Source organism: Delphinapterus leucas, chromosome 21 (assembly GCF_059928025.1).
Source record: "Delphinapterus leucas isolate spDelLeu-1000000601 "Yukka" chromosome 21, BTC_Dleu_Yukka2, whole genome shotgun sequence".
NCBI lineage: Eukaryota > Metazoa > Chordata > Mammalia > Artiodactyla > Monodontidae > Delphinapterus > Delphinapterus leucas.
This window is the reverse complement of record NC_143149.1, coordinates 18,106,312-18,120,863: the sequence shown is the minus strand read 5'-3', so window position 1 is coordinate 18,120,863 and position 14,552 is coordinate 18,106,312. Positions and strand designations below refer to the sequence as shown.

General features: G+C 36.3%; 1 long non-coding RNA gene across 1 annotated transcript in view; it reads right to left on the bottom strand.

Moving 5' to 3' along the window:
* LOC149744434 (uncharacterized) overlaps positions 1-14,552 on the bottom strand; it is a 224,159-nt gene that overhangs the window by 195,681 nt on the left and 13,926 nt on the right. Inside the window, exon 2 of the long non-coding RNA XR_016391155.1 lies at positions 1-14,552. This exon is cut by the window's left edge and continues 57,896 nt beyond it. This is a non-coding gene — a long non-coding RNA (uncharacterized LOC149744434).

Here is a 14,552-nt window from a genome sequence, read left to right as displayed (position 1 = left end):
TGAATTCCACCATTCTGTCTTCCAGGTCACTTATCCGTTCTTCTGCCTCAGTTATTCTGCTATTGATTCCTTCTAATGTAGTTTTCATTTCAGTTATTGTATTGTTCATCTCTCTCTGTTTGTTCTTTAATTCTTCTAGGTCTTTATTAAACATTTCTTGCATCTTCTCGATATTTGCCTCCCTTCTTTTTCTGAGGCCATGGATCATCTTCACTCACATTATTCTGAATTCTTTTTCTGGAAGGTTGCCTATCTCCACTTCATTTAGTTGTTTTTCTGGGGTTTTATCTTGTTCCTTCATCTGGTGCATAGCCCTCTGTCTTTTCATCTTGTCTGTCTTCCTGTGAATGTGGTTTTTGTTCCACAGGCTACAGGATTATATTTCTTCTTGCTTCTGCTGTCTGCCCTCTGGTAGATGAAGCTCTCTGAGAGGTTTGTGGAAGTTTCCTGATGGGAGGGACTGGTAGTGGGTAGGGCTGGCTGTTCCTCTGGGGGTCAGAGCTCAGTAAAACTTTAATCTGCTTATATCTTGATGGGTGGGGCTGGGTTCCCTCCCTGTTGACTGTTTGGCCTGAGGCAACCCAACACTGGAGCCTACCCAGGCTCTTTGTTGGGGCCAATGGCAGACTCTTGGAGGGCTCACGCCAAGGAGTATTTCCCAGAACTTCCGCTGCCAGTGTCCTTGTCCTCAAATTGAGACACAGCCACCCACCGCCTCTGCGGGAGACCCTCCAATACTAGCAGGTAGGTCTCGTTCAGTCTCCTATGGGGTCACTGCTCCTTCCCCTGGTTCCCGATGAACACATTACTTTGTGCCCTCCAAGAGTGGAGTCTCTGTTTTCCCCAGTCCTGTCGAAGTCCTGCAATCAAATCCCACTAGCCTTCAAAGTCTGATTCTCTAGGAATTCCTCCTCCTGCTGCTGGACCCCCAGGTTCGGAAGCCTGACGTGGGGCTCAGAACCTTCACTCCAGCGGGTGGACTTCTGTGGTATAAGTGTTCTTCAGTTCGTGAGTTACCCACTCAGCAGTTATGCAATTTGATTTTATTGTGATTGCACCCCTCCTACCATCTCATTATGGCTTCTCCTTTGTCTTTGGATGTGGGGTATATTTTTTGGTGAGTTCCAGTGTCTTTCTGTCGATGATTGTTCAGCAATTAGTTGCGGTTCCAGTGTTCTCACAAGAGGGAGAGCACGTCCTTCTACTCCGCCATCTTGAACCAAACTCCTCTCTTCTTTTCTAATATACACATTGAATGCTATAAATTTCCTATAAACAGTTTTTTCTGTGTCCCACAAATTTTGATGCTGTCATTTCATTTTCATTTAGTTCAGAATGTTTTATTTCTCCTGAGATTTCTTCTTTGACCCATGTATTATTTAGAAGTGTGTTTTTTCACCTCCAACTATTTTGAGCTTTTCCAGTTAACATTATTGACTTCTAGTTTAATTCCATTTTGGTCTGAGAGCAGACATTGTAAGATTTCTATTTTTTTTAATTTGTCTAGTTATGTTTTATGACCCACAATGTGGTCTATCTCAGTGAGTGTTTCACGTGAGCTTGAGAAGAATGTGTATTCTTCTGATGTTGCATGAAATAATCTATAAACTATGTCCAGTGAGTTATGGTGTTGTTGAGTTCAACTATGTCTTTACTGATTTTCTACTTGCTGAATCTGTCCCTTTCCGATAGAGGGGTGTTGGCATCCAACTATAATAGTGGATTCATCTATTATTTCTCTTGCAGTTCTATCAACTTTTGCCTCACATAGTTTGATGCTCTGTTGTTAAGTATATACACATTAAGGGTCATTATGTCTTCTTAGAGAATTAACCCCTTCATCCTTATGTAATGACCTTCTTTGTCCCTGATAACTTTCCTTACTTTGAAATCTGCCCTGTCTGATATTAATATAGTTACTCCTGCTTTCTTTTGGTTAGCATTAGCATGGTATATTTTTTCCATCCATCCATTAACTTTTTTAATCTATGTATGTCTTTATATTTAAAATGGGTTTTCTATAGACAACATACTGTTGGATTTTGCTTTTTGATCCACTATGACAATCTCTGTCTTTTAATTGGTGCATTTAGACCAATGTTCAAAATGTTCAAAAGATTTGGATTAATATCTACCACACCTATTACTGTTTTCTATGAGTTGACCTTGTTGTGTGTTCCTGTTTTTGTCTTCCATTCTTTTCCTGCCTTTTATGGTTTAGTCGAACATTTTTTTTATTACATTTTCCTATAATTTTTTAGTTTACAGTTTACTTCTTTTGTTAGTTTTTTAAATGGTTGCCCTAGAGTTTATCATATACATTTACAGCTTATCAATAACACTATACCACTTTACAGGTTGTATCTTATAATTTTAAAAGATCCTAATTTTTCCCTCCTTCCCTGTATATATAAGCATGCATAATTGAAACACTGTTGCTATTAGTATTTAGCTATCTATTAGAACAACTTAAAATAGAAAAACAAAAGTGTTTATTTTTGCTTAAATCTTCTCAGTGATCTTTCTTTCTTTATGTAGATCTGAGTTTCTGATCCATATTATTTTCCTCTCTCTGAAGAACTTTTAATATTAAGTGCAAGACAGGTCTACTGGCAACAAATTTCCTAGCATTTATTAAACCAGGATTCTTCCTGTATCCTGTAAGTTTTATGGGATTAAATATATGGATAAAGCATGCCTGCATGGTTATAATTTGTCACTTCGATACCCACCATTTTTTGAGAGCTGTACCCACCTAATGAATCTAGAATGTGATACGTGGGATTTGGAGACCAGGTAGTAATATGTTTCTGCGGGAGAAAAATGGCTACTCTGCTTTTTCATTTGCTATAGACTTTGAATTTTTGGATAAACTGCAGACAGAAATAGAGAGACAAAGTAAATTTCTACCTACTTGATGTTGGTGTAGCATTGCTGACCTACCAATTTCACTTTCATTCTACTGGCATTGGGGTTAATGGAAATTTCCCTAGATGCCATTTGAAACAGGAAGCCTGTCTTCAGTTCTCAGCAAACAATCTCTTTGGCAGTGGTTTCTTGACCTTAAGTCTGTTTATCTTATTACAAGACAAATTTGTGCTGCCCCTTTGAAATCATCTTCTAATAAAGAAACTAAGCACTACAACCACCTCACAATGGTAAAACACATATCAGTTTCATTTAACAGCAGTGTTGTTGAAATTGGTAAATTCCCGGGGAGAAAGGAATCTTTTGTCCCCTTCAAGATTCTTTTTCTTATTTTGATTAATACCTTACCTAAATATCCAGAATAAGGGCAGAAGCGAGGACATCCAAGAAGGGTTGTTTAAATGCCAGTAGATAAGGAACTTCTATTAATTATGTTTAGGTTACCATTCTGCCATTTTTAGGACTCAATGCAAGCAGAATTGACTGAAATGGTCCTCTAAGTCCAGTCCAAATATCTCAAATGATGAAGGATCTTGTAGGGATATGGATAAGGTGATGCTAATCTAAGGATGGATTCTGTGAACATGACTCCAAAGAGCTGATCAGGGAATTAAAAACTACCCAGCTATCAAGCAGAAGGGTGCTGACAACTGGTGGTTGCAGAACTTCAGAAAGGCAGGTTATTATCAACATGGATGAGGGGTTTCACTAAGCACAGGGAACTGGGTAACCAAAGTGGAGACTGGGAACTGAGACCAGAGCATCAGAACGAGAAGGGCTCCAGCACAATCCTGATTCCAAGATCTCCCAAAGAGTAATTAATCTGGGATCAAGATCATCCTAGACTAAAGGTTTAGCCTCTATTTTATTTAGAGTTTTTTTTTTTTTTTACATCGTTATTGGAGTATAATTGCTTTACAATGGTGTGTTAGTTTCTGCTTTATAACAAAGTGAATTAGTTATACATATACGTATGTTCCCATATCTCTTCCCTCTTGGGAATTTAGAGGAATATGGATGTCAGCAGACAGAAGATTAATGAGCACCCTCATCTTTTAACTTTTAACCACCTTTACTGAGTGACTACAAAATACACCTTCAAATTCTTGCATTGAAGTTCTATCTAGTACTTAATTTCTAATACATTGCTTTTTTTTGATATAGTAAATTTTGTTTTGCTTTCTAAAGTCCCCTCATACTTGCAGACTCTTTCATTTCAGTTTTGTAGCCAGACTTTTTAATTTCTTTAGTCAAAGATTTTGGCAGCTATAAATGCAAGAACAGCTCAAAGAAACCTGTCTTCCATAAAGGCCTAAGAAAAATAAAGAGAATATGATAGGAGACCTGGGGCGGTAGGGGGCAGAGCGAGTGTCTTTACAGCAGAGATGCAAGTTTCTGCCAAATAGGGAAAAGAGAGGGCTTTCAATCTCTGTATCTGAGTCTAGAGCACTACGCCAAGGCAGTGCCTGTGAGGCATCCAACCTCAGAGAGACGCTCAGATAAACAGACTTAAGGTCAAGATTCTCCACTGGAATCCAGGAGCTGTTCTCTAACTAGTAGAACTCATGAACTCTGTTGTCAAAATGGTTTCGCACTAACAGATTTATCTCCTTCTTTACCTCTGTTCAGCATTCATATTCCCAGGGGAAGTCTGGCTGATTCAGTAGAGACCACGTTCTCATCAATGGCTGAGACTGGAAGGAGGGTGTAATGGTAGACATTTCCACTAATGCTCACTGCATCTCCATGCCTGGCTCATCACTTGACATATAGCTAGTGCTCAAAAAATGATTGTTGAATTTAAATATTCTAAACGACCAATTTCTTTTGATTGAAGTCACATGTTGGTAAACAGTTAAACTGTTCTTAAGACCCTATATGTCTGTTCTTTCAAATTCTTTTCAAATTCTTCTATACATCTGTTTTTGTTAGAAACCTATGTTTGAACAATTATTATTTCTATTTCTTCTATAGTCTCTAAGGTTAGCTAGTTATGTTTTCCTCTGAAATGTCTTCTTCCCTCTCTTGGCCATGCTTGAGTGTACTTGTCAGTCCTTCATGTTGTGTACTGCTTAGGAATTCCTGTCTCACCAGAAACAGTACCTGAATGAAACTGTATCTGAGCTTGACCACAAATCAATTCCTTTCCTCTTATTCTTGCTAACTTAAATATCAATCCATGTCAAAACAATATCCAGGACTCATTCATTAATATGTAATTGTTATTTTATATGACTTTAAGCATAGAAACATCCTCTTGGTTCACTAACTCATCCCTTTGTCAGTCATGTGGCCAGATGTCAAATAAACTAACTCTATGACAGTGTATCTGCTCTTTTTTTTTTTTAACACTTTGAAGACCAATCCAGTTCAACTAAATCATTAGCCTATTGCATGTCATCTAGATCATTATCCAACTAAAAAGTATTTTGGGGAGCAGTATGTATTCTAAAGTAGCAGTGATTGGAAGCACTATGATATATGCTGAAAAATTCTACATGAGTGGTTGGCTGTTAAACAAAAAGCTGGAACATGGGCAGAGTACAAATACAGCAAACCTATATATAAGATTCAGGCTTGATGAGCTACTGACTTCCAGACACTAATAAATTATTTTCTAAATCCAACTCCCTAATGAAAAGAAAGAGAGCTCCTTGGATAAATGGCTGATTTGGAGACTAGAACAGAGAATATACCAAAATACAAGATGAGCCTGGACTGCCTTGTGATACCAAAAAGAAAGGAATACTTACTTACTTAGTTAATTAATAAGATAAAAGAAGGATGGGGCATGTCAAAGTGACACAGTTGCCAATCTCCCAATGGCCAAACCTGGAATAATTTGAGCACTGAAAGAAATAACAATAATATCAGATTATAACACAAAGAATAAGTACTCATGAGCCTCTAATAATAAGATAAAAGAGTAAACGAATAACTAACTAAATAAATGAAAAGAGACAACTCTTATGGAAAATTCCAATTAATAAATACAGAAGGAATGCAGGAAATAGAAAACCCACCATTAGAAAATCACAGAATAATTTCTGCATGCAAGAACTCCCCTTATCTGCCTAAAGATGGATCCTCCAAAAGGAACTCAAATGTCATAAATCCCTTCCCAGGAGTTTCACCAACCAGGGAAGTTTGATTCATCGCAAACTAGGAGGCTAAAAGTTGATACCACATCCAGACAAATTTGTCACAAACTATCATACCTCCCATCTATTCTTCTAAGGGCCCTTTCATCTTTCCTAAAAATCATTTACTCTCTCATAAGTTGCCTACATCCCTCCTCATCTCCCCTATTAAGATGGTATACAAGCTCTCAAATTTTATTTATTTGGGTATTCATATTTTTCCTGTGTGCCTCTCCTTATATAATATTGCAAAGTAATAAATTTTAATACTTTTTCTTTGTTAATCTGCCTGTTGTCAATTTATTTCATAGACACAGCTATCAAACCTAGGAAGGGAAAGGGAAAATCTTTCCTCTCCTACACTACACACCCCTATTAAAAGACAAAGATTTTCAGAATGGCTCTTAATAAGACCCAATCTGAGCTGTTTACAAGAAATACACCATAAATGTAAGGACACAGATAGCTTCAAAAAAAGTATGGAAAAGGAAGTACCATGAAAACATTAACCAAATACTGATGTGGGTATAATAATTTCAAACAAAATAGATTTTAAGGCAAAAAGTATTAAAGAAAGTGAAATTTCATAATGGTTAAAGGGTCAACTCAACAGGAAGAAATAACAATCCTGAATTTATAAGTACCTAATAACATGGCTTCAAAATACTCGGTATCAAAAGCTGAGGGACCCAAGAGGAGAATTGACAAATTCTTAATCAGAGTTGGAGGTTTCAACACACCTCTGTCAGTAAGTAATAGAACAATCAAATAAAAATCAATAAGATTATAATGAATTTAAACGTTATTTACTAGCCCCATCTAATACGGGTTTAGAACACTACACCCAACATTCTTTTAAACAAACTTAAGTGTACACGAAACATTTACAAAAGAAAAGGAAGAGAAGGAGGAGGAGAAAAAAGAAAGGAAGAGGGAAGGAAGGAAGGGAGGGAAAAGAAAAAAAAGAAAGAGCACAGAAGTCATATTATTAAAAATATTAACTTTATCACTGACAAAACTAGATTATAGAACATAGCTTGACCTGTGGTCAAAATCAAGCTTCTAAATAATTTGTCCCCACAGAGTACATGGGCAACAGCGTGCTGTCTCCTTTAAGAAAAAGAGCTGCCTCAACAAGCTTATGGTAAGAAGTAGTAAAGAATATTGGATACTGTAGACAGGCTGCTCCAAAGTGAAAAAAGAAGAGTCTATGCCATGTATGTGCAGACCAAACCCTTTTCCTAATTTCAGATTGTTCAGTGAAGTATGGACCCTACTTCCTAAAGCCTACAAACAGAAGTTCCTATTTTAGGGTAACAGATAAAAACTCATGGAAAACAAGAAGATGTTTACTAATAACTACAAGGAAGAGCTGACAACATCTCACTTCGAGCATCAGCATTTTTCAGCTCCTCCACAATTCAAAGAGGTAATCATTAGAGCTAAGAGAGGTTCTGTTAAAACCTTGCAATGCTGTAGTATGTTTGCTGGGTTAAGAAGCACAAAAACCAAAACTCCCTTAAGCCGTAAATCTAAAAGAGGATTCCACCAACTCAGGAGCAGAGCAAACAGGTCGAGTGTAATCTACAAATTTTTCTTGATACCTCAACAGAAAACTTTGAGCCTGTTAAAAATCTTTCCCCTCTCAAAGGAATTTAAGTATTTATATTCAAAATAAACTATAAAAAGGAGGCATAGAACAGATTTATGAAAATGTCTTCACATAAAATAAGAAATTTAAAGAAATGTTAGCTTTCTCTCCTTCAATAAGATACAAAAGACATGTTGTCCATGAGACAGGAGAAGATAAACATGTCTAGGAATAAAACATCTATTAAAACGGGTACAAATAGCAGTTAAACTTACATTCTAGGCATAAGGTACTTTTAGAGTGATTTATGAACTCAATTCTCTCAACAGCTGCATGAAATAGATACTACTCCTCCTAGTTTTGCAGATGTAGAAAGTGAAGAACAGACGATTTAGGTAACTTGTCCAAGACTATACAAAAGTGAGTTCACAGAACTAGGATTCAAACCCAGAGATTCTGGCTCCAGAAGCCAAACACCTAACACCAGAGCACTTGGATATGGTTCCCAATTTGGCTACTGTGAATAGTGCTGCTATGAACGCTCGTGTCCAAGAATCTGCCTGTGTCCATTTTTCAGTTCTTTTGGGTACATACTTAGGAGTGGAATTGTTGGGTCACATGGGAATTCCGTGTTTAACTTTCTGAGGAACTGCTCTTTTCCTTTCTTTAAGAGCCACCCTTTTCCATTCCTTCCTCCTCAGGGACTAATCCAATGATCCCAGTAGAAAATATAGAAGATTTTGGATTTCTAAGAAACTAAAACGTCCAAAGCAAAATTAAAACCCCCTTTAGAGTTAGATTAGAACTGAAACTCCATAAAATTAAGGAAGTACTAATACTCTCTCACTTTTGTTCAGTGTTTACTAAATGCCAAACATTGCTCTACTTACTTTCACTTACTTATGTATGTAATCTTCACAATAGTACTACAAGGTACGTATTACTATTATCCTCATTTCACAGTTAAGGAATCAAAGCAACACAGAAGATAAATAATTTGCCAAAGAATACACAGCTAGTAAATGGGAAGATTTGTATCAAAGCAGGTTTATATCCCAGGTCTAAGTATCAATATATACCCACCATGTTTTATGATTCAAGTAAAATGTAAATATTATTGAATTTCTGGAATTTGGCAGGCGAGAATTCCTCTTATTATTATAAACTGGGTTTACTTAATTTCCTCAAAGTATTATTTCAAAGCTGAATTATAATCTTACCTTTCTATTAATAATTTTTACATGCTTTTGACCTATAAGTCACAGTCTCAAGAAAATGTATTCTTCTGTTCTGTTATAGAACAGAAGAATATATTTACAAATTAAATATTCTTTAAAATCAAACTATTCTATGTTTTCCTAAGTGGAGGGAAGGTTCATGGTTGTAACACTAATTTCCACTCTTACTGAATTCAAGCTAAACAAGGTAGAGATGATCACTCATTGTTTTTAGTATGAGAAATATTGTTTTCTGACTTTTCTAAGAATTTTTACTTGCTTTTTAGCAAAATAAATTATTGAATGAATAATTGATGACCAAACTTCTTGCGATTTAGAATCCATTTTTCAGTAGACAAAAGTTTCAGTGAGTATATTGTTAAAGGTATTTTCCATCCAAATCACTCTCAGACCCACAAGGATATGCTCAGCTTTTTTGGGGGGGGGTGTCGGGGGGAGAGGGGCTATTTCATTATTTTCTTTTTTATTTTGAGACTGTGATTATTGAGAAATCCCAACAAATTCCCCATTTGTAGAAAAGTAGATAAGTTAGCTGGAGATTCTCTTAGATGGAAATTGTTTGGATATGAAAAATTGCTGACGTTTATCACGGAATAATCATCCCCAGAAAGATGGATCCAAGAATACCATCTAGTGTTTTCCAGGCAAAGCCATTTTTGAAAACAAGCCCAACTGTTCTTATCTAAAGACAGCTTCCTGAAGAATTTGTGTTTAATCTCACATTGTTTATTGTTTCAGAAAATGATTTGCATTTTTATCAAAGTAGAGTTAAGAAATGAGCATTCATTCAATGTCTGCTTGTGAATAAAAAGTATCTTTCAAAACGAAACAAAGATTTGCAGAAAGCAGAACTAAACGGAAACAATGTAGTTTGACTCAGAATGTCTAGATTTGTTCCTGTTTAGCTTTATTTCTGTCAGACAGAATATTTGAATGAATCTCAAATATTGTATAGGTCTCTGGGAAACAAAGGATGCATTTGATCACAGAAATCGTATGTTGTTTTATTCTTAATTAATTTAATATTTTGTTAAGAATTTTATCCCCCTTTTCAGGAAGGGGATGAGATTTTACTTACAATTAACTGCTATAATATTCTGAAATAATCTTATAGCTTCTCTCTGAATAATTGATTATTCACATGAAGAATTCTTCCAACCCACATCCCACTGTTTGCTGCTGAAGAGTACTGCGGTCACGTGGAGACATGAAATTATCTCCTTTAATGGCTATAGGAATGACAGCATAGCTCACAACTGAAGGGAGTTGTGTCAAATCCTCCCTCAAACATCATGTAAATTTTCAATTATTAATAAATGTTATACATTCTTCGCATTCTTTTTGACATTTAATTTATGTCAAAAAATCTTTGGAAATCTTGAACAGAAATTTTGTGTTTGTTTGCTTCATGCGCTGGGTTTCATTTCCACTAAAGTTCCATTAACAGGAGGCAAACTGCTGAATGGCTTTGGAAGTACCTTTGTGAAAGCTAACTTTTCAACTGAGAGAAATCTCCCTGGGGATATCACAAAGACACAGAAACTTTAATAGCATTTTGTTTTTCTCAGCACATCTCCAGATTTTTAACGTGTCTGAATTTAATGCACTAGAAACAAGCATATGCTGTCTTAACTAAAATCTCCTCGTGTATCTAAAAAAAATCTACCACAAAAATACTAGCTATTGATATGTTTACATATAAGGAGAAAAAAACCAAAATAATAAACAGGACACAATCATAGCACAATCTGCAAAAGCAGAAGGCTATTGCTCCTTTACGGGAAATCACATCTAATGGATATTTCTGAGCATGTATTTTTTTTCATCTTCGTTTGCCTCTGCAGATCAAATTCTACCATCATACAGGGTGCATTCAAATGAAATATAATATTTCTGAATTTATCTTTACCAGCTAATGCTTTATCCAAATGCTGTAAGATAAATGTTACAATCCATTTGTAAAAATGGATCACTCAGGGAAAAGTTACTTTAAATCATCTCATAATCTAAAATTTCAGTAACAATAATTATGAATGGTCAGTAATAATAACTCTTCCTGGAAATGATGTTAAGACTTTTTGTCTACCCAGTCAACTCACTACATCAATGTATATAAATTATACATTCTCTGAAAGTTCCTATAATACAGGTTTAAAAAGTGTTAAATTTCAAGTTTTCTTTTCATTGCAGCTAGACTTTAAGTGAATTACCAAAATGGGGTATTATTTGGGCACCGATATAAATCAGCACACATAAATAACATATTTAATTTGCTATGCCATTTAATATTAGCGAAATCAAATTTAGCCTTTGAGGAAAAAAACTTGCTATTATTTTTAATTCATCCATTTTCTTGCTGCAGAAATTTACTTAAAGTTTCTGCTTTCAGACATATATTAACTGAATTCCAGCTACACAGTATGTACTATGTCAGATACTTTTAAATGACAGAAAACGTGACAATATAAAAATATTCCTCTTCTCAAGTAACTCACAATCTTTTGAGGGTGACTATATAGCCACATACAACATAAGACAGATTTGACGTACTATATTATAAGAGCCACACAAACTTTTGATGCAAGATACCAGACTGGGCAAATATGAGCTCCTGTCCTCAATTTTCACTTTAAGTAAAAACAGTGGTATATTCATACAATGGAATACTACACAGAAGTAAAAACGAAAACTATTGATATATACAACAGCACAGGTGAGTCTTACAGGCATTGTGTTGATTAAAAGGAGCCAGTTACAAAAAGTTATGTAACTTATGCTTCCATTTATACAAAGTTCAAGAAGAGATGAGACTGGTCTATAGCGGTAGAAGTCAGAAATGTGGCTAGAACACTTCAAATGTGGAAAGGTATTTTAATTAATTTAAATTTCATTAGCCACATGGGACTAGCAGCTACTGTATTGAACAGTACAGGGAGATAAGATAAATCTGAGGATATCTAGAATACACAGAGAAAAGATAAAGATATAAAATATATGAGAGAAACAAGACTCATGAAGGATGTAGTCAGTATTTTCAGCATTTATCTAATGGGAGTTAGATAAAGTAAAAGGGGATGAATGAATAAAAGGAAGCAAAGCATAAAATTAACCAGAGTAGACAAAAAGACACTGGTCATCAGACAAAAAGGGTCCAACACTTTAATAAAAGTGATTAATAAAAATGGGTTCATATCCTTATCTGTTTTTTGTTTTGTTTTTTAATTTTCAGAGTGCCGACACTACACAAAAGTGCCTAAAGCTACCCAAAAGAGAAATCAGATTAACTACAATGGAATGAAAATAAGACCACTATCATACTTCTCTGCTGCAACACTTGCTCTCAGACTACAAAGCAGCAATGAAGGAAAATAAAGAACCAAGCAAAAACCTGACTTTGAGTTCCAAATTCTATATACCCAGACACATTATAAATCAATGATGGGGCACAATAAAGAAATTTACAGACAAAAAAAATTCAAAGTTTACCTCCCATGAAGTCCTTTTGAAACAATAGTTCAAGATATATTTCAACAAACTTTTCAAGCAATTCGAAAGAAAGAGGGTAAGCAGCTAGTCTGCAAACTATCTCATTATCATGTCTGGAGGACACTCTTGAGAGTGGAAGAAGGCAGGCGATCTGGTCCAACTGCATTGTAGACATGTAAATAAGAGACTTTTCTGTTAAACAAGCTAATAGTTATTATTAGGAGGAGAATCCTTATCTCAGGAATGCTTTGAGTGAGAGGTTCCTATTTAAAATTGCTTATGAACATAGAATCCATGGATTTACAAGGCATGGCTACCTCGAAAATATGAACATATATTCATAGGCAAAGAATGCATTTCTGTTGACTTATCTTTAATTTCACTGGCTTTTTCCTGAGCTGTGTCAAGTTTACTGGTGAGCCTGTCAGGGGCAGTTTTCATATCTGTTATCAAAGCTTCATTTCTAGCATTTTCATGTTTCTCTTCCTTATTGTTTGTATTTATCTGCTAAAATATCCTATATGTCTTTTCATTAGAACCTTTAACATATTAACCAGTTATTTTCAATTCCCTGTCCAATAATTCCAACATCCGGGGTATCTCTGAGTCTTCCTAGAATTAACTTTGTCTCTTGACAGTGAGGGTTTTTTCCCCTTGATTTTGTGTGTGTGTGTGTGTGTGTGTGTGTTCTACTTTTTTACTGATTTCCAGATACAGTGTGCAGAATGGTGGAGATGGGTGTAAGCAGTATTTATGCCTGGGGATGAGGACCTATTTTCTTCTGTTAGACCATTATTGTGGGAGGTTGAGTAAATCTACTCAGGAATTGAGCTCAGTTTGGATTTTGTTATTGCAATGGTTCACTACTCTCTTTAAATTTCTGTTTGTTCTTAGGTTGGGAGTGGCTTGCTGGTGGGTTTTCCTCAATGTTTCTGCTCCACTTTAAGTTTTAGGGCTTTCCTGTGCACCTGCATCTTAAAGAGGATATCTCGACACTTCTCCCCCAGGAACAGTCTGCTGTTTCTGTTTCTTGGAGCTTGAGGTATTGTGGTTGTGAGCTGGGGATGGGGTTCTTTATTGTCCTGATTCAGCATCAGTTTAAGCGGCCCTTGTGTTCTGAGTCTTAAAGTTTATGTTTTCTCAGTGACCTTGCCCCGAACTCAGTGACAGGAAAACTAATGGGCTAGGCTCTTCTGAGAAGAGTTTTCTGCCCCTACCCTATAAAGGTTTTTTGTTTGTTTTTAATTCTACCCTTCTCCCACCTGCCATGGAGACATCTCCTTGTACTGGGGCAACTGCTATTACCCCTGATATCTTATGACACTTTTTCTTAGGTGAGAGGAGACCAGGAGAGGCTTTATGCCTTTCCCACAGTGGTGGCTGCACCTCTTCTCCAGGGCTCTGCCTTACCAATGACTAAACTATCTACTACCTTCTCTGCCAGCAATGGTTTTTTTATCAGTACACAGTGAGAAGGTCTGTGGAGAAAAGCCAAGAAGGGAGTGTCTGTGGCTTCCAGGGCCTCGACTCCTACTACTCATCCTTTGGAAATTCATTAAAAAATCATAGCTGAATTCTTCTTTCCCACTTGGATGGTAGTCCTGTCTTCTGCCCGTGCTCTCACACAGGTGAATGCATGCTCATTTCCCACCTCTCCTCAGGGGCACCTGACTTTCCTCAGATTCCAAGCTACTTGGTTTTCCTGCAACATCAGTCCTCTATTGGGTCAGAGAAAAGTTACGATTTTTTTAGACTCATATGGCTTTTTCTTGCCATAGGCTAGGGGTGTACTCTTTTAAAATTTTTACATCTTAGGAGAATTCAATGTCCTGGAATTTTTTTAGGGTGCATCATCCTCTTTAATTCTACGTCTATGTTTCCTGATATGTCCATACAAGAAACTATACAGGTGTGTTCTTTACTATTCAGTCATTTAGGGCCCATGCCTGACCATACAGTGGAGCCTTTGATCAAAGCACAACAGTCTATGAATATCCCAACACTCCCTTGAGCCTAACCCTCCATTGCTAAATAGATGCACCGCTACCCTTGTGCAAATTTGCACTTACCTCACTCATCAACGTTTTACAGAACAGCAATGTGCCCTTCAGTCTGAATCCTCAGTCTAGAAACTCCTTTCAATGGACCAGGAAAACAACTTTTCCCCAG